At 38.3% G+C, this 24,876-nt stretch overlaps 1 protein-coding gene across 1 annotated transcript in view; it reads right to left on the reverse strand.

Annotated features, from left to right (window-relative positions):
• Positions 1 to 16,080, reverse strand: part of kek3 (leucine-rich repeat, immunoglobulin-like domain-containing kekkon 3 protein) — a 75,740-nt gene extending 59,660 nt beyond the window's left edge. Inside the window, exon 1 of the mRNA XM_074092735.1 lies at positions 15,826 to 16,080. The gene's annotated coding sequence lies outside the window, so the exon portion shown is untranslated. The remainder of the gene's footprint in view (positions 1 to 15,825) is intronic.
• Between the last annotated feature and the right edge of the window lie 8,796 nt (positions 16,081 to 24,876).

The raw sequence follows: 24,876 nt of genomic DNA on the forward strand, positions 1-24,876 counted from the left end.
TTCTGCAGTTGAATTGAAATTCTGGGAATTTACTAAATCCTCAATGAGACTTTCCAAAAATGGTATCGTAGTCGTCATTTGTGTTGTTTGAAGAACACCTTCGCAAAATCTTGTGTCGACAAAGATTTAACACGAATCATCATCATCATCTGCTTCACATCAGCCGTAGGACGTATTCTGTTCAACATAGGCCCATTTAACACGAAAGCTAAACTTAAATACCTTGGCAAGGTGTCAATATGCACAGGCGTGTGTTCTAAGGCCGTGTCCAGACTGGCGAGCAATGATGCTAATCCTTTTAGTGGCTAACGAACTGGCGGGCACTGGCGCCTGCCCGTATAGGCTTACATTGACTTCCTATGTCGTTTGAACTATGTGTATACGGCTTTAGATGGTGTATTTCAGCAGACGGGGCTCTTAGAATTTTCATATTTAATTGGCTTTGTAGAGGCGCGTTGTCGAGTTCCGTGGCGCCGTAACACCTCGATTCCCAACTGTGTTGCCTAAGTTTTACAAGCTTTTATCTACACCCATATAGTAAATACTCAATTATGCGTTCAAAAATCATAGGTCATAAACCATAGGTTATAATGACCAGCATTACGACATTGGATTCTATTATGAACACGGCTGTATCGTAATGGTCATTACGATACAGATTTCATACAACATTACAGCACGGGGGGGGGGCGCGACCACGTGCAGCAGCATGTCGTCGCGCTCGCAGCGGGCGCAGCTCGTGGGGCAGACATACCTACCTAGTTCGTGTTAATGCAGGTCATTCTCAATGGTTCTTGAACGCATGATAGAGGATTTAATATATGGATTTAGATAAAATATTGTATACAACTGTACGTAATTAGGCCTTAAAACAATCATATGACCCTATTATGAAACTCGGCTACGCCTCGTTTCATAAACCCACACTCGTGTTTTAAGGACCCCTATTACGATACAGTTGCATAAAATACTATTATTTAACTTGCGTGCAACGTACATGTGTATACATATTTATTTATGCATGTTTATACGGGTCAAATCGAAGTACGGAAAAAAGTGTAATGGTATCCACAGAAGTGGGTGCATCCCACGAGATATAACTAAAAATTATTTAATTTAATATTAATTACGTTCACAAGATGAAATTTAGCTGCCTATAACAACAACAAGTATATTTTTTAACGTATAATGCTTAAATTATGTAACATTATTTTTTATATAACTTAAATTTTTATAAGATTTATATGGACTAATTTCTTTTAACATAACATACATTAAATAGGTATACATATCACTCACGATATATAACAATTATTATGTGCAAATGGTAAATTATGTGGGGCGAGCGAGCGAAGCGAGCGAGCAAAACGAAACGGGGGAGAAGTGCTTTGGATAGGTTAGGTTCCCTCACGCCTTTAGCCTTCGATGTTAGGTTTTTACAAGCTTTTATTTAGTTTCACCTATCCAGTTCTGTCTGTCTGTAATAAAATCTTGCAAGTTAAATTCGACCAACTTCATGTAGTTGGATTGATTTGAATGTACAAATACAATAATCTGGTAGTGACCTTCGTAAACATTGCAAGTTCGAAAAAAATAGGAAATGTTATAATTAGTTGTTTCAGTTACATTTTTGCTTCTCACTTTCATCAAGTTTTGTTAGTTCCGAACTGTTTCATTTCCTTAGTAGGAAGCCGAACACGCAGAGCTATGGACAAAGTTGCCATAACAATGGACCGTTTGGACCCTTTTTAGGTAGGAAACCCTAAAAAGTTTCTCCGGCATTCAAATCAAAAAGTAAGTCTCGTGATTGTATGAAAACAAACTTGCTCAAACTTGGCGTGGAACTATTTCATCATACAACTGTACAAGGTTATCTTAAGGTCTCTACCTAATTCACCGTGCCCGTAATAGGAACGGAATGTAAGGCCACTGTTACACATGCTCGTTAGTAGCAAGAGAGCATGCTACTATCGAGCAAATGCTACCTAGTAGCATGTGTGAACAGGACATGCTACTATCGAGCATGCTTATTAGTGGCATGCTCGAGACGGGGGTGGAAGGGGGAAAGGTAATAAGCAAGTTTGAACGCGTTTGCTTCAGTCCATGAGCATCATTAGTGGCATGCTCATAAGCATGCTAGTAACGAGCATGTGTAACGTGCCTTAACACGCTTACATGGCACGCGACGACAGCGACAGTTGGTCAAGAAACGAGGTTTATCACAAAAAACCGGGCAAGTGCGAGTCGGACTCGCGCACCGAGGGTACCGTACACATTTTATTTATTTCTTTTTTATATTTGAGTTGACTGAATGAAAGGTAAATTGCGGTTTACGATTTATGACGTATTAAAAGAAACTACTTGCTAGATCTCGTTCAAACCTATTTTCGGTGGAATTTTGCATTGTACATCATATATTTTTTTTTAGTTTTATCATTCTCTTATTTTAGAAGTTACAGGGGGGCACACATTTTACCACTTTGGAAGTGTCTCTCGCGCAAACTATTCAGTTTAAAAAAAAATATATTAGAAACCACAATATCAGTTTTGAAGACCTATCCATAGATACCCAACACGTAGGGTTTGATGAAAAAAAAATTTCGAGTTTCTGTTCTAAGTATGGGGAACCCCCAAAATTTATTGTTTTTTTTTTACAATTTTTGTGTGAAAATCTTAATGCGGTTCACAGAATACATCTACTTACCAAGTTTCAATAGTATAGTTCTTATAGTTTCGGAAAAAAGTGACATACGGACGGACAGACAGACAGACAGACATGACGAAACTATAAGGGTTCCGTTTTTGCCATTTTGGCTACGGAACCCTAAAAAGGCCGTGTGACCTTCTCTTCAATATCAGTCACAGCTTATATCAGTCTATATCACTGGAGGACATGGCCTGTTCCATGACAGACCACTGAGCTCAATATTCCGCTCTGCTCCTCCTTGCTTTCGTTATTTGGTATTATGATACAGACTCGCAAGCTCGTGCGTTAAAACCAATACTCAGTCAGTAATTGCCTACATCCAGGCCTAAGCAATAATGTACTATTAAATTGGTTATGTATGCACCCTTCTGACCGGGCGTTAATTAACAACCCACGGTAATAGGGTCCAGTATTTAGGTGTAAACACATTTTAATTATTCCAGGGCCTAAAACAAAACTAGAACGTGAGGGCACTGATTTATGAAGCCTTCAGGAATCCAATTTAGTTTTACACAGGGTTAATTTTACATTGTGCCTGAAACTAGGTACAGTTTTTTTAGATTATGTCTAAGCTCGATGTTTTTATTACTAATAGCCGATCGAATTAATCACCGTCAAAACACGCATTGACAGCGCGTTTTCGTTCCATAGAGCAGCCAAACAACTCGATTGCGTATCATATGTTTGCATCGATACAGGAGGCTACTACGAAATTCGAAAATCGAAGTTCGTATTGTACCGTTCCTCTCACTCTCGTATTAAATAATGTATGAATGTATGTATGAAAACTCGTTATTGTACAAAATAAGTACCTAAACCAACACAATTGACAAACAATGAGATATATCGTCACTACTTTTAAAAAAACTCGTAGCTCAAAATAGATAATTTTTCTGAGTGAAATTTATAGACATTAGGTTCAATTTTGTTGACATATTGATTTTAGATACGAGATTTTTTTCAAAGTAAGGACGATATGTACAAAGGCGAAGTAAATAAAATAAAATAATAAAATTAGCGTCAGCGGACGGCAAGATACTAAGTTCGAATTTTGCACTTTGTGGTATAGGGCCTGGCCCTATACTAACTTCAATTTTCGAATTTTGTAGTAGGGCCCCCTTAGACGCGCGTCGACGGTGCCTTTAAAAAATCCAGTACGCAAATGACTTTCTTTCATGTTTGTATCGGGAATAAATATACAAGTTGTTTCAAAACTTCCTTAAATCTTATTTTGGGTTTAATCAAATATTATTGCCATGTCCATATATAGCAAAAAAATGTGTGTATGGTAATTAAGTATTTAAGTTCTTGAATAAAAACAAAAACAATGAACTAAAAACAATTACTTTGCTCAACCGCAACCTTATGACAGCTATGTCTATACAGCAAATGTGTGTTCATGCAACTCCTCTACAGAAATACACGTAAGAACACACAGAAATTACACAAACCCAACGGTCACCGTAAAATTTCAATAAATTTTTAAAGGCAAAACGTTGCATAAACATAATAAAAATCACAATTGTGAGTAATAAATTTCCCAAGAGCAGGAAATCGTTGATAGAATTATTCAAGATTCAAGAATAGAACGTCCTTAGGAAAATATTCAGAGCTTTATCCAACGCCTGCGTTGTTTTAGTGAAAATTATTATTTCCTGAAGAGAAAGTATAATAAAGTAGGATTAAAAACATTAATTTTAAATAGTACAGATATTTTGCTTTTAAGCGTGGTTTATATCGAGATAAATTCAGCTTATATCTTGCCAATGGTGGGGCATAACCAGGATGGTTTCTAATACATAGCGATTTTTTCAATGAGAGTGATTTAATTTCACTTAGACCTGTACATGTAAACTAATGTCTATCCGGGGTTTCGAATGCGCAAGAGGCTGTCCAGACCGAGCGTTTTACGCGTTAGCTCGAAGACATTTGCGCGTTCCCGAGGTGCTAGAGCTACATACACCCGTCCAGATGCTCTCGCTATGGAAGCGCACGGGAGCATCTAGACTGGACTGGGTGCATGTAGCTCTAGTATCGCGGGAACTCGCGCGTAGACAATCGCGTGTGTGCCCTCGCGTGCAAAACGCTCAACCTGGACAGGGTCTAACCCCATTAGATCCAGCAGATAAGCATAGATAATGAGATAGACACACAGCAACATACAAATAAGCTATGCTACAGTTAGTTAGTGGTACGTAGCCTAGTGGTTTGCCTATGGCCTCACAAGTAAGGGATAGCGAGTGCAAACCCGGGCTCACGCCTCTGTTTTTTATTGTCAAAAAGTATTTAAAAATTTACCATGAGCTTTATGGTGGTCCTAAACACACCCTGCGAAGCAACAAATGTACATCCTCCTTAATACTGCAGATATGAAAGTTTGTGAGTATGCGTCTGTGTATGTTTGTTACTTTGTCACGCTAAAAAGGCTAGACGAACTTGGATGTAATTGTGTGTAGGTATATCAGATAGCTGAGGTTCGGGAATGACACAAAGGACTCTTTATCACGATATTCCCACGGGATCTAAATGGAAATCCCAAAATTGCAACCACTGGGATTACTCGGGTGTTTTATTTCATCATCATCATCCCAGCCTATATACGTCCCACTGCTGGGCACAGGCCTCCTCTCAGAATGATGATGAACTTCACACACACCATTGAATTGCTTCGCAGGTTTATCACGATATTCCCACGGGATCTAAATGTAATTTCGCACATGAATTTCGAAAAACTCAGAATTCGAGCCGGGGTTTGAACCCACGATCCTCTGCTTGTGATAGGTCAAACCACTCGGCCACCACGGCCGGCGCGGCGCCGGCACGGTGGGTGTTTTATTTATTTAATATTTATTATTTAATATGCAATCAGTGAAATCCACGACGTAATTTTGTGAATTTGGGAATTAAGTGAAATGCCGGAATTTCATTTTACGCATCCGCGGCCAGCGCGTAGCAGCGTTTTTCCGCTTTGTATCGAAAACTACCTAGGAACGAGAACTCCCCTAGCGGGTTCTTGACACTGAATGTGTTTAGCTGCTGGATCTCCTAATGCCGAGAGGGACCCAATTTATTCGATGTTTTTTTTTATTATTATATTGTCCCCTAATGTGTTTTTCTGTGTATCGAATATCCCACTATCTCATAGTATAAATACTTCATCAAGACTAAACCACTGAACCGATTCAGATGAAACTCGGTATTCAAATATTTTGAGTTTCGCAGAAGGACATACGATAATTTTTATCCCGTAAAATTGCAAGTTCCCGCGGGATAGTGATAACCGAATTCTGCGCGGACGGAGTTGCGGGTAACGGCTAATGTGTAAGTAAAGGTCTCTCTCTCTCTCTCTCTCTCTCTCTCTCTCTCTCTCACTCACTCACAGTAATAGTATAAAATATACCTCAAACCTCAAGTGGCGTTGGTTCGAACATTGTGTGAATATTCATTCGTCGCGGCTTAATCAAATTGCAGCGGTCAACGTAACGCGATAAATAAATTCACAACGCCCCGGCTTCCGCTCTAATTGTGAAATCTGCGGTGCCTGTAAACAATTAGTGATGGCCGACTGTACTAACGTTATAACTGGCACTTGCGCGACACGTCCAGTCTTACTTGGGAACCGAGGTCTCTGTCTGTCTATAATCCTACCAATATTATAAATGTGAAAGTTTGTGCAGATGTTTGGATGTTTGTTACTCAATCACGTCTAAACTGCTGAACCGATTTGGATGAAATTCGGTATGCAGATAGATTAAGTTCCAGGAAAGGACATAGGATAGCTTTTTTCCCGGAAAGTTGTATAGTTCCCGCAGGATAGCGATAACCAAATTCTACGCGGTAACGGCTAGTACAATATAAAGTCTCTTATTTAATTGTACACCACGATTTAGTAAGCAGTACAGAAAACATGAAAAATCTACTACTTCTTTACTTCTACGTACACTACGATCTACTACGTCTGCTTAGATTTTAGTGGAAAGCAGCTGCACAATTCCACTTTTCATAATGCCCGGACGTTATGAAAAATGTCCGATTTATCACTTGATCCATAACGTATATCCATACTAATGTTATGCGAAAGTGTGTGTGTTTGTATGTTTGTCCGTCTTTCACGTCGAAACGGAGCGACGGATTGACGTGAGTTTTGGCATAGAGATAGTTTATAGGCCAGAGAGTGACATAGGCTACTTTTTATCCCGGAAAAATGCAAAGTTCTCAAGGAAACAGCGCGCGATAACCGAATTCCACGAAGTCACGGACAAAAGCTAGTCTATTTATATCTTATACCTTTTAACAATCGTACAACACTTGCCTTGATACCTCGCTTTGATTGCTGAGGTAAGTCGTAGTTAATTTAGGGACCTGCGCAAAGTAGCGCCTTGATCAGCCAATTACCTACTGTGGGGGGAGGCCGTGTTCAGATCACGTCGGGGTCACCAATGTGGGGGGAGGTTCCAATAGAAAGATCTCTATCCAGGCAGGTGTTATGCCTGGGGACCGAAGTCCGATGATAATGCGTCGGTACTTGTATATATGCGACGGCGTGGAGAAACTTCGATAGCGCGATGTAGAACATGGTCGGAGTTTCTATCGTTGTTCACTAGATGGCGCTAGGATTCGCTGCACTACCATGTTTCTCGGGGTAAAATGAATATAGATCTAAGTATCTAATATGCTGAAAAAAAAGCGACCAAAGACACAGCGATGTCAGCCAGTGTTAATTACACTACACTTGTACACAGAGACATATCCACTGACTGACAAAGCCAGACTTTCTTTGTTCATTTCGAAGTAAAACAAAGTTGATCTTTATTAATAGAGGCCATTTATCTTCTCAATTTACTTGGTCCACTTCAACGTTTTTAATAAAAAAATATCTTTTTGCTTTTGTGGAGCTTCTTAAATTGGCGCAAATGTTTCGTTATTAATAACAGGTGTGACTTAATTTTATGCACTTCTGTAGCTTTCTTAAATATCAAAAGTTAGTCAAAAGAAAATAAGGGCCACTTGATTTTCAACGGTAAAATTAAATACAAAATATATTTGCCTTTTATCTGAATACATTTAAAAAAATGTTTTTTTGTATTGTGTTATGTTGTATTAATATAGTTATTTGTGTCACAAGGGAGCAAAATGGTGTATTTACGGCGAGGGCGTACATTGAATCCAGAATGTAGCGAAGGATTCTACAATTGAGCGCCCAAGATGAAAATAATTTTGCTCCCGAGTTGCTCATACAACTTTTCACACCGAGCATCAAGGAACTTGAAAAAAAAATCTAAATATTATTAAAGAACAACCAGCATAAGAAAATGGCGTGGCTTTACAATTATCTACTTCAAAAAATAGCATTTGCAATAAAACACTTAGAAAAGCCTTGAACAGAAAAGTTGCACTTTGCTCCCTCTCGTCAGGGAGGAAAAGTTACTTTTCTGAAGGAGAGTTGTGAAAAAACTATTAATAGGCAGAAAATGTAAGTGAAACATATAATTTACCTGCTATTATTGTCGTTTTACTAATGAGTCTCGTGGCTCCTGTTTTCTTTTGAGTAAATATATTATTACTAGCTTTTCGCGTGGCTTTGCTCGCGTGGAATTCGGTGGCGCGCTGTTCCCATTTTTCCGAGATAGTAGCCTATGTCACTCTCTGGCCCATAAACTATCTTTATGCCAAAAATCACGTCAATCCGTCGCTCCGTTTCGACGTGAAAGACGGACAAACATACAAGCACTTGCACAAGCACACACACAAATTAGCATTTAAGTATAATATTAGTATGGACAATTGATTCAGGCGTAAGTTTATTACTTGAGTGTTCTACACCTAAAACGTAAATAAAGACCACAGTTTAATTTTATGGGATTCTTAAATTTAATTCAACTGCCAGATTAAGGAGCTGTTTCACCATCTATTGATTAGTGTTAAGTGACGGTTAAATGTGATGCCGTCTCCGTCTATTCGAACAAAACAAATAGAGACGGCATCACATTTAACCGTCACTTAACACTAATCAATGGATGGTGAAACAGCCCCTAAGGGTCAGTTTCTCCACTAATTGATAAATTTTATGTAACAGATATCTGTGACGAGATGAACAAATGACCTGGTTAAAGTTGGGGTTTCAGGATGGATGTAGACCGCTTCCAACCGAAGCGACTGATGGTCTATGGGGAGGTCTGCGACCAACAGTGGACGTCCTACGGATGATGAGATATGTGATGCCGTCTCTATTTGTTTTGTCCGAATAAAAAGGACGGTAGCACATCGATCAGTCGCATAAAATCTATCATTGAGTCCCGAAACATCTGGACTACTACGAAACTCGAAAATCGAAGTTCGTATCCTACCGTCCCTCTCGCTCTCGTATTAAATAGTATAAGTGTCAGAGGGACCGCACGACACGAACTTCGAGTTTCGAGTTTCGTAGTAGCCCTGCTGGCATGGTTTACCCGAACGAAGTCACGGGTTAATTCTAGTTTATATTACAACAGGAAACTAGTAGCAGTTAAAAAATGTAAATCCCCACAAAGCTTGAGTCGAGCACGCATTCAGCCGTTTTATCGCGCCTTTGTAGATAGGGATCGGAGCCCTACGTGACCATGCATTTTATAACCACACTACGCGCGGCAGCGATACCGTAAGCGTTTTTTGTATTCATTGCGTGTGTTGCCTTGTGTCCACTGAGCTGCTAGTGTCTCGGGCACGCAATGAACTTTGAACACGCTCGCCGCGTCGCAGTCGCAAGTTGTTACAATACAGACTAACAGGAACCTTTCCACTTTTCCTGGTAAGGCAATTTGAAATTAATACGAAATGTAAAGTCGATACGGTAGGTAAAGTTACGTTGTATATCATTTCATTTTTAATCCTATGGTTGATATTACAAACAATGAATTTTGACGACCTTTTGACGTCTGGCCATACGTCTTGCAAAAAAAAACTCTTTTTCTTACTTTCTTTCAACAACAAGCCTTTTTTTTAGTTCTACATAAATCAACAAACCTGGCACAAAATGCTAACGCGTTTCGAACTCTAGCATACTCATTCTAAAAATAAAAATAAATAAAAAAAAGGTAAGAAGTTCATTGATGTGGACTTCCGCAAAATTAAGTCCCTCGCGATGTTTTCCTTCGCCGTAAAATTCGCAGTAAATTTCATATATTTCGTAAAAATCAGAATTGCACTTGGGGATTCGAACCAACGATACCGCTCGAACGGTTTAAAACACCCTTAATTGTTTACCAAAAGAGAAATCTAAGCTCTCTCTAGGCCACCACGACTAATTCACAGTAACCACACATATTTTCAAGCCGTAGTGGCCTAGAGGTTTGACCTATCGCCTCTCAAGTCGTGGGTTCAATATAACCCCAGCTCGCAACTCTGAGTTTTTTGAAATTCGTGTACGAAATTACATTTGTACCACGAGCTTTACGGTGAAATAAAATATCGTGAGGTACAATCCTGCGAAGCAATTAAATGCTATGTGTGAAGTTCCGCATAAGCGCACTCATTCTCATACAGAATGCTACTATAGAATCAAAATATGGTTCAGGATTATTTAGACTTATTGAAGACCATTATAAGAGTATGAATCCTATAAGTGTTCTATAAGATAGTCTTGTAGTTAACTGTAAGACTGTGAAATGGAAGCAAATGCCCTTGAGAATATATAAGCTTGTGGAGGGTACGTATTATAATGTATAAATTTAAAATACATATCGGTTGAAATTCATACAATTGAAATACATCAAAATATAAATAGTTACAATGCATAATGGTTTTTAGTCATATGGCACAAAATGCATATTTTGATAATGTACTTATACGTTCAAAATACATAAAATTATAAAAAATAAATAGTTAAATCAAATATCAATCAACATCTATACTTACAGTATGTTTTCTATAGTGGTTGAAATACATAATAGACACTAAAATTTCATAAAGAAAAATGCATATATTACAATTCTGGCATATTTTGATCATAGTTGTATGTATTTCAACCGATATGTATTTTAAATTTATACATTATAATACGTACCCGCTTGTGGAATGCTAATACTAGTAAAAGTGTCCTATAACTGTCCTATATGATAATCTTGTAGTAAATTATAATATTGAAATATAAAATCGGATGCTCTTGAGTATAATAAGGCTTGTCAAATGCAGTTATAAGTGAAATAATCTACAGCAAGGTTTTTATAAGAATGTTATTGGTAAAGACAGACCTATAGTTATTTCTTATAAGATTACTATGCTTGTTGGGGAGGCCAGTGCCCTGCAGTCGAACGTACTCGTATATAGGCTGGGATGATGATGAATGACACATTATCCCTTTACACACATTAATTCAACAGAAACATTTCTCTGTATTTTTTTTTCTTAATCCAAATACGTGGCTAAATCAGGATTTACAAGGTAACCCAATTCGATCAGCAAACTGCGTCAAGCCGTGGCACGGGGTAATTGAGGCATGCGGGATTGCGCCGGAAGTGAATCCTCATCCTTTAAGGTGCCCGAAGACATTTGTGATGTTTTGAAGGGCTTTCGAAATAGGTCAGCTCGGCGAAATGTAAAACTATAGAGAAAATAGGGTAAAAAATGTTATTCTAATTAATCCGGCAGAAAAATAATCGATAAAAAATTACGGAGATAACGCGCGTCAAAGTTCTGGAGTGAAAGCCCGTGACGTCACATGGAATTTTACGGGCTAAATCTTTATTATTTTCTGTTTAATTGACAGAAAAAAAATGTGTCCAATATTTTTATGATCTAACTGATGGAGTATCCATATGCATACTTACTAATACTAATATTATGAATGCGAAAGTGTGTGTGCTTGTGTGTTTGTATGTTTGTCCGTCTTTCGACGTGATTTTTGGCATAGAGATAGTGTATGAGCCAGAGAGTGACAGAGGCTACTTTTATCCCGGAAAAATGCCAAGTTCCCGGGAACAGCGCGCGATAACCGAATTCCTCGCGGGCGAAGCTTTTAAGGCCCTAACCTATTAGTCATTCAATATAGCTTTATGATAATTCTTCTATCTTGTCTTTCACTGTTAGACCGAAAAAAATATAAATATAATATTGAACACCATATCAATTAGTTATTCTGTGACCATACCTACACTACATGATGAGTCAAGAATAATTCCCATATTCATAAAAATGCTTATTAAAACATTCGTTGGTCTTTATCTGACACTCCGACATATGCCTTTTCCAGGCACAGACCAAACATACAAAATGTTTGTAACTTTTTATCAAATCTGTACCTAACAAAAATATAACCTTTACTTTTATCTCGTACGTGTAGCAAATTACCTACCTACAACAATAATGTATGATACCAAACTTTATACCTATTTATAAACAGGGTCCACAACAAGAATACCTATCAAAGGTACTTATGTCAACTTTTTTACCCCGCTTCGCTAGCTTTGCTGGTATAAAAATAAAAGGCAGCCATGTTTAAGTAAAAACCTGCATTAGAAAATTCAATATACATGCCACCCCCGAGACAACTTTGCATTGAATATAAGTAGCTGACACTTTCTTACTAGGCTAAGAAGTTTCTCTTTACTATTATTAGCAATTTTGCACCTATATTTAATTCTACTTCTAAGGTAAGCCCGAGTAAAGTAAAGTAAAAATCTTGATTTGTAAACACAAGAATGCTAAACATATAAGTAATTTATTTGCAGAAAATAGTGTACAATAAGATAGTGAATAGAAACTTTAATGAATGACACAACTATGTAACTACACAGTAGCACGCAAATTATTCATAACACTTAATTAAGTATAATACTAGCTTTTGCCCGCCGCTCCGCCCGCGTGGTATTCGGTTATTATCGCGCGCTGTTCCCTCGGGAACTGTGCATTTTTCCGGGATAAAAAGTAGCCTATGTCAATCTCGGGCTCATAAACTATCTGTATGCCAAAAAATCACGTCGATCTGTCGCTCCGTTACGGCGTGAAACACACAAACACACTTTCGCATTTATAATATTAAGATATATTCAAAATGCAAGCAATTGTATTAACTATATTATTAATATTAATAAAATTACCCTTTGCAAGACAGAAATTCTTGAATAGTGTAGAATCTTTTTTGCAGTAGCCAATTATGCAATGTAATACATGCCCTTTAAGGCAGGCTAGTTATATTTTAGGGACGTGATTAAATACCCAACACATACAGTAGGTACATACAAACTTAGTAATACAAGTTTTAACTTGCACTCCACACTACACATAATGCCTAACAGATGACACTTTGTGGCCACCTCTATTGATAACGAATGATGAATTTAAAGACCTTATAGCGCTACACTATTGACAGGGTATTCAACGATAATTTCGAAAATACAAACTGAGACATGGATGCACAGAAAAAACCAGAAAAAGGGACCAGCACTGGGAATCGAACCCAGGTCCTCAGCATTCCGTGCTGCCTGCTATAACCCCTACACCACTGCTGGACAGGAATCTAGACACGAATTTTTTCTATGCATACATATCTCAGGTTGCTTATTTCTACTTTGCCACTTAAGCAGCAGCACTAGCGACATCTATGTAGCGTCGACAGACGTCACACTCTTTCGGAACCAACCAGCAGCAACAACAACAACAACAACTGCAGCAACTGTCCAGCAGTGGTGTAGGGGTTATAGCACGCAGCACGGAATGCTGAAGACCTGGGTTCGATTCCCAGTGCTGGTCTCTTTTTCTGGTTTTTCTGTGCATCCATGTCTCAGTTTGTATTTTCGATATGGTTTCACGGGATACCCGTAAAAGTAACATAGAGTTGAAAGAAAAAATACAAAAAGACTTCAAAAAACCAATCACAACGATAATTTGTTTGGTCTGAGTCGCCGTAAGGGCCAAAGAGTTCCTTGATTTTGTTTACTCGCTTCAGTTTCTAAATTTTATATGAGGTGATACGACTTAGGATCGATCGGTGTCTTACGAGTATTCAAAACGTTCATGGCGATTGTCATGGGTACAGACACACCTCGGCACGGGATTCCAAAATGTGTATTTCGCAAATAGAGAGTTGTTGCCGATTCTCATATCAAGATCCTTAGTTTTACAACAGCGAGAAAAGATAGCTTTGTTCTGTTCTAAAACCCGAGCATGGCACGAAATTTCAACGAAGAATAAACACAAGAAGACTGGGGGCTCTGGGGAGTCTACACGTGACCACACGTGATCGAAACGTCAAGATAACTTCTGCAATATCATCGTGATTCGTGAAAATTTAAGACGTTAAAAAGAGAGAATACAATTTTAATTAAAGCTCAGGTATGTCATTAGTGATATGAAAGGAACACCGAACAATGCAACACAACACCAAGTCAGGACAAAGTACGAACGTCATTTATTTTGTAATTTCCCATCGCGTCGCTTATCGCGTACACCATCAAACGTACGACTGACGGATGCTGCCGGGGAAATTATAAGGGCTCTCGCTATGACGGAACCCTAAAAACAAGCATTAATGTTCCCGTGCCCCGTTCATCCTGGGACCAACAAAAACAACACTCTCAGAGATGAAGGTAACATACGTCTCCATTGTGTGTTACCCGCATATTTTATAAAAATGTTTGCTCGTAAACGTTTGTCGAAAAGGTTTCTTTTCATTTAAAACAGGTCAAGTGTGAGTCTGCATCCTACTATCCCACTTATCCTACTTATTATATTATAATATATTTTTTTTATTATTAATATTATAAATACGAAAAATTGTAAGCCTGTCTGTTTGTTTGTTGCCTCATCACGTCTGAACCGCTGAACTGATTTAGGCGAGATTCGGTATACGGCTGGTTTGAGTCTCGGGGAAGGACATAGAGTTTTTATCTTGGAAAATTGCATAGTTTCCGCGGGATAGTTATAAACGAATGGCGACAGCTAGTAAATTCGCATTTCTATTAAAAGTCAATTATTTTCTGCAGTTATTCTCACAGACAGTAACTGGTGAGTATTATTTATTATTTCTTTACTTGCGTACCAAGGGCTTCCTTGTTGCTGTATTTCATATATCTTTGTCAAAGGCAAACTAGTAATCCAGAGATAATAATACCAACGCTTTTTGTGTAAGAAATATACTTTCAAAAGAGTCATCATCTCGGTCTATATTGAACATCCCACTGTTGGCCACAGGCCTCCTCTCAGGATAAGAGGGCTTGGGCTGTATTTCCCACTTGGACCCAGTGTGGACTAAAAACTCCACACGTACACACTATCAAATTCGAAAGAGTGTATCTCATGATAATTCAAATGTAATTTCGTACATAAATTCCGAAAAATCTCAGCGGTACGAGTCTAGGTTTGAACTCCCAACTCTACTCTACTTGGGAGGTTATATACAAATCACTAGATTGCCACGGCTTTTTTAGTTAGGAATAGTTCCCAATCCGCACTGGGCCCGCGTGGGAACTATGGCCCAAGCCCTCTTGTTCTGAGAGGAGGCCTGTGCCCAGCAGTGGGACGTATATAGGCTGGGATGATGATGATGATAGTATCTTTTGATTGCCTGTAACTTGACATTTCATCTTTTACAGTTCGAATAAACAGTAGCTTTGAGTATTTAACATTCACTTTAACTTACGACTAATATATCCATCCATTTCTGAGAAAATTAAAAAAGATATAAGCCTATAAACTTTGCGGTCTTTCTTTTGACGTAGAACCCTAAAAAATAACCGCCGACGGCGTATAAAAACAAACCTTTATACCAATCCCTGAGGAGGCGGTGACACCGAAAGTTGACGCGACCGCCGCCCGGAGTTGAGATGAGCATCGACTCAAATCGTATTAATTAATTGAGTGTAGGTACTCACAATTTTCACGTTTGTTTGTTTTTCATTAATTAAAACATCACCTACGCGTGCCTTGCTAACGAACTGCCCTCATTTCACGTATTTAATTTATGTAAAGTAACTCGCACATCGCTTGCACTTTTTGCCGAAACATTTTCCTCTTCCCTAAAATTGTCTATAATATTAACAACGATTTTTCGCTTGAACTTAGAAGTTAGTATGTTAATCTAACTAAATTAAATTAAATCAATAATCTTTGGATTATCCAGTTAACTTTAATTTATAGTTCCTCACCGTGCTGCGCTCGAACCAATCAGTTAACCGGCCAGTCATCTTTCCCGCCGTAGCTTTCGTTAACAACGTTCACAAACAATTACACTAGAAACTATGTAACACCACTCACTATCAACCAAACATACGTAAATAATCTACGCGTTTACTTTTTTATGGTATACGGAACGCGACCACTTAATTGTGAAATGTTTATTACACCCGCTGTGTATGTAATCGGTGTAACTCATCAGTGACTTTTTGCGTCGAACCAGTTGCCGAGCGTTTCGAAGACTGAATCGCCGCCCGCCTAAACGGCCGAGGGTCCCCGAACACCCCCGAGCTCTCCCGAATGTGTACGATTCATGAAATCCACTCGATGAAGTGGTAAATTTTTAGGAATAGGCAGCGTCCCTGATAGTAGTCGAACGCGCGGACTGGATAATATAGAGTTGTTAAACACTTTTACCTTACTTAGGGTTCGATCGTACCCGCTTGGAACCGTAACTTTTTAAATGTGACCTAAATTGTAACTTTTGGTGAAGGATGCTTCAATTTTATCATCGCAGGCGGGCCATCCTAATTAGTTGGGTCATGTCATGAGTTGAACGCCGTTAAAAAATGTTTTCGGTTACCACATTACGTACCCGGTAAAAAGAGATAAAAAGTAATTTGTGGAAAATTTTATTATTGTGCCAGTCTTTTTTTTACTAATTGTAAGAAAACAGACTTCAAAATAGTGTTAACCTGTCTTTATAGACACTTTAATTATGTCATACAAACGTCCTTTAGGACTGTAAGGAAATTTACCTATGCCTATTGAAATTAGAATGTTCGTGTTTGTATTTTAAATGTATATATAGCATGTCGGTTTCACTGATTTTTTTTATCTTTATTTAACTATTATCGATCTTTGATCAAAAGGTAAGAATGAACATGTGTCAGTTCCGAAAGAACTATAAAAACAACATAACAGCCACACGATTTAAATGGTTAACGACTCGTGCCAAGAAAGACATGACATGTCCTACTTTCACTGTTTTTGTTTTTTATAAATTATAAGTACCTAGGTATGTTAAAAGTATAAAGTATTGATGGTACCCAAGGAAGACCAGCGCCGTCCGTAAGTGCGACATTATGCTGATTTGGCACCATTTCGTAACCGTGGTACGTTTTTTTTTCTTTCTCCATATTTACATAATGTCACGAATAAATGTCTTTTTCTTTTGTCTTTCTTTTCTTTGTACAGTGTTAACTATTATGAAATTCTCAAAGTTTGGAATTGAATTTCTTATGATTATTATTAACACAGGCACATTTCATGATCTACCGTAATAGTTATTAATATGACACCATAAAAAAATAAAACCAGAAAAGTCGCGCACCTTTTTAGATGGATGGACTCAACTCGTTTTTTTTTTATTTCACAACGTTTTTTGTAATAAATAAATACAAAGTAGGTATGTTTTAAAATGAGAATTTTTCTAGTTAGGTCATTTTCATTCACATAGTCGCAAAGTCAATGAAACGCATTGCATCGAAGTGCTCGGTACTGCAAAATGCACTTGCTTTCACCAGCAAATAATATAACTTTATCAAAAATCTCTAAGCAAGTTTGAGTTACGCGAGCACGAAATTTCAGACCGGACAGCTCTAATCATAATCAGGTTTAGTAACAAAGTTGTGGACGCTGACACTCATGACACTAAGTGACAACTAAACTTTGTAGAGAAATGTAACACTAGTACGAACACAGGTCGCCAACACTACTGCGGGGCGATTCCGCTATAGAGAAGCTCAATATCTGTTTTTGAATCGCACTATCTAGGCTTCTTCAGTGTTCCATAGCCAAAATGGCAAAAATGGAACCCTTTTAGTTTCGCCATGACAGAATGTCTGTCTGTCCATCCGTCCGCGGCTTTGCTCAGAGACTGTCAGTGCTAGAAAGCTGTAATTTTGCACGCATATTTGTAGCTATTATGCCTACGGCTAACGGCTGCGGTACCCTATCCTGAGCGTGTCCGACACGCTCTTGCTTGATGCGAATACAAAAATTAAAAACTAAAGCAAAACTATAATGGTAGCCATACACAATCCTTCCTATCGCCAATCGGCAGCGTCATGCTAATGAGGGCTATCGTTTTTTGTCTCACTAGATGGCGCACTGTTGGTATGGCTTTCAAAGTCTGTTATTACGGCGTGAAAACAAAGTTTAGATTAAAATCATATTAATACACCTTAAACCGTACCATAAAAATATCGAGCATGCCACAGTGTTGCATAGTCCCCGTTTGATTCGGAAAAAAGGGAGGACAAAGGTTTCCGAAAGACAAAACTGTCTCAAAACCTGTGTTTTGAATGAATGTCATATACATTCATTGCCCCGGAACGAATATTTGTCATAATTAATTTCAATATTGGAAAATATTCACAAAATTATTCTAATTATAAATAAACCCGCGTAGCTCACCCAAAAACTATGAGATTTGACATTTCGGAGACCTCACGCTACACTAGCGCCTCTAGTGGCGAATTCACAGGCGATAGCCCTCATTGGACTGTAGCTGCCGAAACCCTGGCTGCTGAACAAGAGGGTTTTCTAGCGATACTTGAATAAAAACTTCGATAAAGATTCGACTGTAAGTATAATTTCGGAGGTGGGTGGTGTACATAGGAAAGTGCCAAAAAAATGTGTGTCTTTAACCAACAAAGGAGGAGGTTCTATGTTCCAATGATTGTATTTTTTTACGTATGTTCGCCGATTACTCAGTCAATTGTGGACCGATTTTCAAAAAAAAATTTTATTCGAAAGGTATCGAATAGGCATCTACGCTCTTCTGAAGTGGTCCCATTGTCACCAAGTCAAGATCTGATAATGGGATCCTAGGGAAATTGAGGGCAAACCTCAAATTTTATAGGCACACCTATGGCGATTTTAAAATTTTTAGCATTAAGATAAGCATTTACACTCAGAAAGTATCATTTGGTAGGTAAACTGGACCTTATGAAGAAGACCGTAGATGACCAATGGAACTCGTCAAAGCTAAGTAATGCTCGCTCGTCTATAAACGATCATTATTAATATACCTAGATAAGCAACTAAGAAGGAGCTTTAAGTTAATGATTCTTTCGAACTAATCTGATGCTGAAGCCGGAAGACAGGCAACGAAAATCTGTTATAAAACAACGTAACTAAGCCGTGTTTGGGCTTCATGGAGTCGTTGTGAGATGTACTTTGGCTACAAATCACTAAAAAATGAGAAATAAAGAATTAAAAAAAAAAGTAAAACTGACTCCATAAAAATTTAAAAATAACAAAAAATGGACCCGACTACAAAACCCTTGAAAATATTTTTCTAGCACTAGGAGTACTAGTGTACCGACTTCGAGCTAGTAGTAACTAGCTCGAAGTCGGTGTCTCAGCACGACCCAGCAGAATGGATTGAAACCCATATAGTATATGTAGGTGAGGTAGACGACTATTGTTCCATTCCTGCTGGCTCGTGCTGAGACACAGACTTCAAGCTAGTAGGTACCTAGTGCTAGAAAAATATTTTCAAGGGTTTTGTAGTCGGTTCCATTTTTTGTTATTTTTTGGAGTCGGTTTTACTTGTTGTTAAAAAAAAATTACGGTTACATACATAGCTTTATATTCTAGTACATGCCAAGCTGTGATTGGTCAAAATTTTAACGTCATGCCCTCTATAGTGCGTTTTGATTTTACGTAATTTAATGTATAAATTTAAAACATAAATGATAAAATAAAAACAGTTGCGTTTGCAACAGGACGATAGGAAGGATGGTGTACCTTTTTTCTTATTGTAGGTACCTATTTTTTGCAGATTGTACCCGCATAAACCAATCTATTACTAGAAGTGTTTGAAAATCGACTCGCAAGTCCTGATACCTACCACTAGCATACATAAAATACGAACATTGCAAGTTAAATAAAAGCGCGGCGTGTAAAAAGGTGCAAATCCAACGGTGTAAAACTGGCTGATTGCGAAGTTCACAGCTTTATGATTTATTCAATACGATTAAATTGCCTCGGCACAATAATACTCGGACAGAAGACCTGCAAGTTAATTGTAATGTAATAGTTTATTTATGGAACTCCTGTTTCTGCAGCGACGGAATTAATAATGTTTTTGCTTAGAATGGAAAAAGTCAGCTATAAAAGTTGCTGGTCCGCTGAACCAATAATAAGTAAGCACGCGCGGGTGACGTTTTGTCATAGTTACTTGTACTATTACCATCGACATCTATGTACCTTACGGCACTAGACTGGCTGTTTGGAACAAAACGCGTGACGCATCAATCATCAATATTACTTTGACACAACCGCTGTCACGGACGTCAACAGACTATAGTGAACTGTTCACAAAACCGCGCTGTGAACTGTTTTTGTGCGCCGTTTTGATGTAAGAACCATGCAGTCTAGTACATAGATGTCAATGACTATTACTTATTCTGTGACAGTGCCAGTCGGATATCTTTATTTTTCTCATTGTAAATACAAATAGAAATATTTATTGCATAAGCTGAGTGTTTATAGAAAACTTGTTTCGTTTCTACAAATAAAGTAACGACGAAGATGAATTATAAAATAGACTCGCACATCGTTATTAGGTACCTAAGTCTTCAACTTCATTTTTTATGATCGCAATACATATTTACACTTATTCAATATTAGAGCACGATCTAGAAGCATTAAAAAAAACCCCTAAAAACTACTTAATTCTCCTTAAATTTAAACCTTACAAGTTACACTTTAAAGTCTAAGCTAAAAACTATCGAAATGGTGGTTACGTCTTTTATAACATTTCTAAAGGCAGGCACATAACACAACAGCAGAAAATCGCAATAAAATCTGGATCGTCCCGTTATGAGTTCCGCTGTAAAAGGTAACAATGGTTTTGGTATGTGCAGATGGATAAGTCTGCGATGAGCCATAGACTGGAACACTTATTACCTGCGCTTTGCTTTTTGCAAAAAAGATTTAACGTTTGTACGTACTCTGTATTGGGTCTTTATGAAAATTCCGTTTCGTCGAACTGGCCGGATAGAAATGGAGGAAATTCGAAATTTAAAAAGATCTATAGCCAAGTGCATTTCGGCCACGCGCAATGTATTTTAATTATAACCACAGAGTACCTAAATATTATAACCAATATTAAATTTTGATCGACTATAACAAAAATTCTTTATCCTCCCAGCCTATATACGTCCCACTGCTGGGCACAGGCCTCCTCTCAGAACAAGAGGGCTTGGGCCATAGTTCCCACGCGGGCCCAGTGCGGATTGGGAACTTCGCACGCACCATTGAATCGCTTCGCAGGTTTGTGCAGGTTTCCTCACGATGTTTTCCTTCACCGCAAAGCTCGTGGTAAATTTCAAATGTAATTCCGCACATGAATTTCGAAAAACTCAGAGGTGCGAGCCGGGGTTCGAACTCACGACCCTCTGCTTGTGAGGCGATAGGTCGAACCACTAGGCCACCACGGCTTAACCTTATAAAATGTTTACCTTAAGTACAATACCTTTGTATAATAAGTGATGCTCGTACGTGAAGAAACCTATGCTTATCAATAATTTTTCATATTTCAGAGCGCCTGTGTCGCTTTTTATTTTAAGATAGAAATATCCCCTAAGTCAGGGATGGCGAACCATTAACACTGTACCTATCGATGATGACATGCGAAAATATAATTCGAGCATGAAACAATTAACTTATCTATGTAGGTTCTTGATTGATAGTTTTGATTTTGACCATTAAGTGAATAATTATTAGATCATTTGCTGAAGAAAAATAATGTCCGTTTAATGTAGCCACGTAACTCTTAATACAGTCGCCATTATGAATCTACTTGATTAATCTACTTTCTAGGGCCATGATGGCTTGGGGCCGTGAAGAAGTGGATACCTCTAATGCGAAAAAAAAACTGTTTAAAAAAAAGGGAAAAATTGTTGACCCATCGAAATTTGGATATTTTTTGACCTCTACTGTGGGGGAGCCTCTTTTGTAGAAGCCTCAAGGCTGTAGCCTGGTACAACCCTATTTTCAATCGTATAATAATAATCCAATAATAAATCATTATAATCGTGTTCAGATACTTTTTATTATTTGTAACCTAAAACAGATTGTCTCCAATATTTATGATGACGATTGTGAACTTAATCTTGATTTAGTTTAGCTGAGTTGACTAGCATCAAAATGTATAAAACTGAAGCTTAAATCCATGTAACGACTAAATTTAGATTTTATTTTTCTAGCAAGGATTCATAAATCCAAATTTTTAGACATTATATCCAAATGTAAAAAAATCTCAATTAACCACTTAATTTGACCCAGCAACAATAAACAGGGCAAGCGAAATAAAACTGTTTAAAAATACACATCCACAAATAAAGGTTCGCATCCCCTGTCCTAAGACTAACACAGGTACAGCACATTGCTTGTTGCATGCAGTGTCTAGAACAGCCCCCGCCAAGGACAATAAGTCTGCCGCAGACAGCCTGCACAAAGCACGTGGCAGTGCATATGAATCCTGCCAGGTAAATCTTAACGCCCATCTTACACTGCAAGCGGAGCGGACTCCGTATGGAGTTCGTTTAACTCACATTGGCGAACTGCATAATTATGTGATTTCACTAATCCGTCGGGCTCTAGTCAGCATCAACGCTCCGTCTACTTTGGAGCCGGTTGGATTAGCTCGTGATGATGGCAAGAGATCTGACGGAATGACGCTTGTTCCTTGGCAAATGGGACGGCTGCTTAGTTGGGAGTTGGGACGCCACATGTGTGGACACATTGGCGCCGTCTCATCTTGCTAAGACATCATTGAAGGCTGGTGCGGCGGGTGCTGCTGAATATGAGAATCTGGCCAACAATTTCATATTTGCGGCCTTTGCTGTTGAAACGCTTGGTCCGTGGGGTCCCGAAGCAAGAAAACTATTTAAATTTTTAAAAAAAGAAGCTTGCCCGTTCCACTGGCGACCATAGGGCTGGCTCTTTCCTCGGTCAACTTATTGGCATTGCCATACAACGAGGAAACGCAGCCAGCCTTATGGGCACCCTGCCTAATAGCAACGACTTGGGTGATATTTTTAAATATAGATTTTTAGGATTAGAGTAAGTTAAGTAGTTTTAGTTCTTTTTTTATTTATTTCTGTTAATTATTGTATAAATTATTTGCTTGTTTATAAATAAATTTACCTAACCTAAACATCATAAATATCGAAGTTTAGCTGCCTAGTGGCATTTGATCAAATGACCCCTATCCCACCTGATGTAAAGTGCAGATAAGGCCAAAGGGACTTCATCTGGCCCTAGTGCAAAATTCGTACAATACGAACATCGATTTTCGAATTTCGTAGTAGCCCCTCTGGGTAAAAATGTTTTCATTTTCGTGGCCGGCTGTCCGTCTATCTGTTTCTCTCTACAGGTCGTATTTCTCAACCAATTCTCGTGAAATTTTGTGAGAAGGTTCGATAATTACGAGTAGGTATATGTTTTTATTATTATTATGTATAGCCTAATGATTTCTCAAGCGGATTGAGAACTTCACACACACCATTGAATTTCTTCTCAGATTTGCTCATGATGTTTTCTTCACCGCAGCTCGTGGTAAATTTCGAATGTAACTTCGCACATGAATTTCGAAAAACTCAGATATGCGAGCCCTGGTTTGAACCCACGACTCTGCTTGAGAGTCCATAGGTGCCACCACTGACCACCACGGCTTCGGATTGTCTACCGTAAATATTTATACCAACCGATTTTCACTTTTCCATATTAAATTATTGTTTGTGAGTATCAAAAATAGTGTAACTTCCCCTTAATGACAGAATTTTTAGAACCGGTTAAATAATTCTAGTGAATTCTCTAGCTGCAATTTTTGAAAATAGAATGTAGCGATTCGAGCCAGTATTGTCATTATTTGTCCACTTAATATACGATCATCATCATCATCATCTCAGCCGTAGGACGTCCACTGTTGGACATAGGCCTCCCCCAGAAACCTCCAGTTGCTTCGGTTGGCAGCGGCCTGCATCCACCGTAAACCTGCGGCTTTAACCAGGTCATCCGTCCATCTTGTTGGTGGACATCCTACGCTGCGCTTGCCGATCCGCGGCCTCCACTCGAAAATTTTTCGGCCCCAATGGCCATCCGTTGTCCGTGCTATATGGCCCGCCCATTGCCACTTCAACGAGCTGATTCGCTTGGCTATGACGGTGACCCTTGTTCTTCTACGATAATATAATATAATATACGATATACATGTATCTACCTATGTTCTACATTATTACGTACAGACAAATAAACAACCTGAATGCTTAATTAAACAGAAAGTATAATTTTATTATACTACTAGCTGTGCCCGCGACTCCGTCTGCATGGACTTAGATTTATCTCAGCCAGTTGTTGTTTTGCCTGCCTTGCTGTTCTCAAAAGATACATGCTATCAAAATTGAATTAACAGCACATAGTTTCTGAATAAAATACCTGTGACATATGCACAGACAGACAAACAAACAGATGGATATTACCGAATGGCAAATACAGATCAAATAGTATGGACAGACTATATAATAATGTAGTAACCAAAATATTATAAAGTTAACCAAAGTTTCAGCCAAACTACGAGTAACAGCAATTCTTCTAAAACTGTTCCATGAAATTATTTTAACTGACGCATCTTTTTTGTTCGTGTACCGATTATAAAGAAATAAACATAAAATGTTAATCCAAAAAAACAACAGCACATCAGTGAAAACTGCACTCTTCTAAGTTCAGCCGTTTCTGATATTAGCGTGAGCAAACGCACAGACAAATTCTAAATATCAATGTTTTGGGTTCTATTGTGCTAATACCCCTAGGAAGAGTTTTTCTCAGATATTTTCAATGTACAGACACCGACTTGTTACAAATTTATCATTATATATATAGATAGATGTACTTAGATATAGATATAAACAACTCAATTATCTCAGAAGGCAGCTTTACTTAGAACCCAAAGCAGTTTAGTATGGAGCAGGTTCAAGCTACTAAGTCCCCGGATTTAGCGCACTCAC

This window comes from Choristoneura fumiferana, chromosome 10, assembly GCF_025370935.1.
Source record: "Choristoneura fumiferana chromosome 10, NRCan_CFum_1, whole genome shotgun sequence".
Classification (NCBI taxonomy): domain Eukaryota; kingdom Metazoa; phylum Arthropoda; class Insecta; order Lepidoptera; family Tortricidae; genus Choristoneura; species Choristoneura fumiferana.